Source organism: Cebidichthys violaceus, unplaced genomic scaffold, assembly GCF_023349555.1.
Source record: "Cebidichthys violaceus isolate CVI_PGR_0920_01 unplaced genomic scaffold, fCebVio1.0.p SCAF_35, whole genome shotgun sequence".
Lineage (NCBI taxonomy): Eukaryota > Metazoa > Chordata > Actinopteri > Perciformes > Stichaeidae > Cebidichthys > Cebidichthys violaceus.
In genome coordinates, this window is record NW_027176539.1 from 1,885,668 (window position 1) to 1,891,444 (window position 5,777).

Here is a 5,777-nt window from a genome sequence, read left to right on the forward strand (position 1 = left end):
TAACATTTGGAAAAACGCATAAATTTAAGATGAGAACCTGACTTTAATAGTGTATTAATGAAATAAATAAAACTTCATATGGAGGTTCCATCCTCAACAAATACGACAACAAGAACATCAAATGTTCACAACTCCTGCCGTCAACACACGTGTGTGTGTGTGTGTGTGTGTGTGTGTGTGTGTGTGTGTGTGTGTGTGTGTGTGTGTGTGTTAGCAGTACGTCACCTCTGCTCTCCCTGAGGATACAGTAATAATAATTCTGCACTGAGCTGAACAGATATCACCTGAGGGTTAAACAGAACATGGCAACAACAAACAATTCATGCACACACACACACACACACACACACACACACACACACACACACAACTAGAAAGAGCCATAAACCAGCAGCCCCCCCCCCCCCCCCCACACACACACACACACACACACTGTCCTCCCTGTAACATTACTCTGCACCACCACCCAGTTAATCACACACACACACACACACACACACACTATATCAATTTGTGGAGCACAAGCACAGCGCAGTAATAAATATGTAAATAACCCCACAGCTTGTGCTTGCGTGTGTGTGTGTGTGTGTGTGTGTGTGTGTGTGTGTGTGTGTGTGTGTGTGTGTGTGTGTGTGTGTGTGTGTGTGTGTAGGAAACGAGCAGTACCCTCAAGGGGAGTCGGTGTAAGCATTCATGTCATCCAGTGTTGAGACGACACACACACACACACACACACACACACACACACACACACACAACAATGCATGAGTTCACAGCAGACACACAACAAAAGTCACAAAATGACCTATCCATGACAGGAAGTGTGTACAGATGGATCAACAAATACAAACGGATCAATTGGAGAGCAGTGCACCCACCAACACACACACACAAACACACACACACACACACACACACACACACACACACACACAGAGAGACACCCACAATCCATGACTGTGACAGTGGGATGGGAGAGCGGGTGTCTGTCATTGTCCTGTAAGGGGATATTGGAGCTGATGTTGGCGACTTATCCACACTTCATAATCCATTGTGTGTGTGTGTGTGTGTGTGTGTGTGTGTGTGTGTGTGTGTGTGTGTGTGTGTGTGTGTGTGTGTGCAGCCGACCAGGCCTGGTGTTGTTGATAAGAGCTGAGGGCTTAGTCCTCAGTCACAGGGACACACTCAGAGCATTAATGAGCCCACAGCACAGAGAGCCTCTGCCAAGAAGGTCTTTATCAGCCAGTGTGTGTGTGTGTGTGTGTGTGTGTGTGTGTGTGTGTGTCTGTGTGTGTGTGTGTGTGTGTGTGTGTCACATGACTGGTAGTGGGTCTGTAGCCTGAGAGGTCACATCCATCACAGACCGCTTCACCCTCTGAACCCAGAAACCCACCGGTGGGATTGAAAAGCATGTTTTTCTTAAAACAATCATCATCAAAGCAAAAAGTTTCATCTTTCCGACGGTCCTTGAACACATCGTGAGCGACTAACGCTTCTGTCAGAAAAAGAAACCGAAATAAAGATTAAAATTGTGATATTTCATCAAAAACATTTTATTCTACATGTTCTCATTCTAAATCTCGCCCCAAACGAGCCGTTCACTTTAACCAGAACCCGTTAAAAACATTAAATTCTGAGCTCCTCAGCGCACCGAGGAGGCCCTGATGGACTCAGCTGAGACCAGCGGTCACGTGACAACAAATCAGTGAACATGTGACTGACATGTGCTGATCACAGAGCAGAGAGGAGGCGCACCGGTTCAATGAATGCTGCATGTAGAGCCTCCGTCTTCATCTGTGGCAACTTGGTAAGAATGTTGGATGTATAGATTCCATTTTTGTAAAATTCTGCTTGCATTTTCTCTTTATTTTATGATTTATGTTGTACTGCAGAAAGTACATTTTTGATCCGTACATTGTGGTGAAAATCCAGCCCAACAACCTGTGGGTTCAGAAGGTCAAGATGACTGAACGACAGACGTGTCGTCAGGATGACGTGGGTTTACAAAGACGAAGCGTCGGCACGTCTGTCTGCAGCAGACTGTTGCAGGAACACAGGGACAGTGATTCTAGTCCCACAGAGAACAAGTGACGTGCACTTCAAAGTGTGCACACACACACACACACACACACACACACACAGAGCACTTCAAAGTGTGCACACACACACACACACACACACACACACAGAGAGCACACTCACCTGTACGAGCGACGCTGCAGAGAAACACAGTTGTCAACTCAAACTTCTTGATGAATGGCTTCTCCTCCGCTCTCCCTCCGATTCGTCCCGCCTCAGAAACCGGCAGGCAGCGCTTTCATCCGCAGCAGAGAGAGGAGCACACATCAGCTACTATCACTGAGGGACAGGGGACAACCCTGTCCCTATGAAGACACACAAAGGACCAGACGTCGTTGACAGCTGACCGCACAAACAACAGAACACAACAAGTACACACATTTAAAACAATACACTAAGTGAACTGAGTAAAGAGGCCGACGAGCGCACGAGACGCTGACGGAGGAGGTCCACCAGAACCACTGACGTCGACGGATCCCATTCATTTGCTACGGAGAGCCAGAGAGCCAGAGAGCCGGCCACGATCACCGCACGGCGCGCTGTGTTCCATCCCATAATCATGACAAATGGAGCCGTCCGCCGCAGGGCAGCCGACTCACACAGCTGCTGTGAAACAGACCAACAAAGGCAGCGCTGATCACGTGGAGGTTCTGTTACCGGGTCGCTTCGGTAACAGTAACAAATATGTTTCTTTTCAGAAATATATTTTATTGTGCCGTTCAGCCGTTCAGCGACAAAAGACTGTGAACAGAACCGGGCCTCGCCCACCAGCCGGAGCACAACAGGACCGTTTGGGGTTCCGTCACGTCTTTCTGTTTTTGGTGAATCCAGCATGAAGCACAAGAACAGTCTGGAGGTTCTGTACCAGATCTGTTCGCTCAGACCACACAAAACACCTGCGCTCACACAACATGTCTGCTTCTTTAAACAGCGTGTGTCTGCTTCTCAAGCCCGGGAGTAATAGCAGTCATTACCGCGCACGAGCACACACACACACACACACACACACACACACACACACACACAGAGTCCAGCAGGTTATTACAGCGCCACTGTAGCTTATTACCCGGCCTCAGCGCCGCTCAATTATTCAGCCCGAGTCCACGGGGATGAGAGAAGCAGCTCAGTGAGCTACTTACAACACGCCTAAGTAGGCCAAAGAGACGGGAACTACAGTGTGACACACAGACGCACCACAACATCACCGGGACCACGAGACCACAGAGACCACAGAGAACACAGAGACCAGAGAGACCACAGAGACCACAGAGACACCAGAGACTCACAGAGACACCACAGAACACAGAGACACCAGAGACCACAGAGACTCACAGAGACCACAGAGACACCAGAGACCACAGAGAACACAGAGACCAGAGAGACACCAGAGACCACAGAGACACCAGAGACCACAGAGACCACAGAGACCACAGAGATCACAGAGACCACAGAGACCACAGAGCACGTTTCTACTGGAAACAGTAGAGTCACAGGAGGCCCAACATGTCGGCTGGTGGGGACAGTTGGACTACATCTCTACACGGCCTCATTGTGTTCAGCGAGGTCGTACACACCTTTGATCGCCGACACGCCACAGAGGACGACACAACCTTGCTTGATCCCCCCCCCCCCCCAGTAGTTTATTAAATACTTTCACAATCTGGTGGAGGAGTACAGACGGAGGAGGAGAGAGGAGGAGAGAGGAAGGAGCAGATCTTATTTTAGAGGAGATTAAGCAGAGCCGCGCTGAAATAGAAGCCCCGACCGACCAAGCCGAGATCTGGGGACTTATTAAAGACTCTTATTAAAAGTTAAGGAAGGCCCTAAGAACCGTACAATGGGGGGGGGGGGGGGCAGACAGTGGAGAAAGGATTGAGTTTAAGCTCCTTCCTTCCCGTTTTCATCAGCACACACACACACACACACACACACACACACACTCACACACTCACACACACACACACACTCCATGACCATCTCCCACAGACTCATCTCCACTGACTCCTCCTCTTTCTACAACCAGGTCAGCTAAATAAAGTTCAAGGTTTTTCGCATTTGTCCAGGGAAGGAATGCCGATTGTAACCTTTCCCACTGAAGACAAAGTAGATCAGGTGTTAGCGGCTCTTTAGTCCAGAGGGGAAGGTCTACAGAGAGCAGAGGGAGTCTGAACCACCTGCTCATTGATCCTCTAAAGGATGAGGCTCGCTAGAGCTCAACATCCAACGCCAGAGGGGGAGTCTTCATAGAGCCGCCTCTCTGCAGCCCTGTGTGTGTGTGTGTGTGTGTGTGTGTGTGTGTGTGTGTGTGTGTGTGTGTGTGTGTGTGTGTGTTGACATTTAAAAAAAGAACAGTGACAAAAAAACACTAATAAAGTACATCATATATCCATTTTCTTTCATGGTTTGGCTTCTCTCTCTGTCTCTAAAGAATACATCATCAGTGCTTTGTCCTTCAAACCAGAGCCCACATTAAGCATAATGGAAACCATGACAACGAGACAGCGAACAGACAGCGCTGCTGAAGCTGAGCGAGGACGGAGGGACGGAGGGATGGATGGACGGAGGGAGGGATGGATAGAGAGAGGGATGGATGGAGGGACGGAGGGAGGGATGGCTGGAGAGAGGGATGGAGGGACGGACAGAGGGACGGAGGGAGGGATGGCTGGAGAGAGGGATGGATGGAGGGACGGAGGGAGGGAGGGATGGACGGAGGGATGGAGGGACGGACAGAGGGACGGATAGAGGGACGGAGGGATGGAGAGAGGGACGGAGGGAGGGACGGAGGGATGGAGAGAGGGACGGAGGGAGGGACTGAGGGATGGAGGGACGGAGGGATGGATGGAGGGACAGAGGGATGGAGAGAGGGATGGAGAGAGGGACGGAGGGACAGAGGGATAGATGGAGGGACGGAGAGTTCTGAGAGGCCCGTGGAAGGGGAGGGGAACTGAGAAGATATGTGGGAGAACAGAAATAACATGCATAATAAGCATGTGTGAATAAGACAGACACAGACTCACTGGACCTTCACGTCCTTGTCAGGTCTTGTAGGACTTTGAGGCGTAATGTGATCTGGAGCTGTGGTTTAGTCTCAGCTGTCAAAGTTCATCATTAAACACTGAATCCAGCCGGAGTCAAACCTCAAACGCTCCCAGTCACTGGGGTTTGTGGCACCGAGTCGGTTTAGCGTGAACCCTTAGCTAACAGCATGTAGCGGCTGGCTTAGCTAACAGCATGTAGCGGCTGGCTTAGCTAACAGCATGTAGCGGCTGGCTTAGCTAACAGCATGTAGCGGCTGGTTTAGCTAACAGCATGTAGCGGCTGTGTTCAGGTCGCCTCACGGCAGTAAACTGGAATTATAACGTCAAATTTAAAAACAAACGTCACAGAAACAAACGTACAAGGATTAATGTGAAATTATTGTAATTTATTCCAGACCTAATCCCTCATAATATCCCTGTAAGTAGCTGTAAACACACACACACACACACACACACACACACACACACACACACACACACACACACACACACACACACACACACACACAGGTAGCAACAGTAGTGGAAGAAATATTCAAGAAGAAAATACTCTGCATTCAAAATCTTACTCAAGTAAAAAGTACAAAAGTATTAACAACTTTAAAAAGTACTCTTAATACAGAATAGTTCATTTTAGAGTCACATTATATTACTGAACTT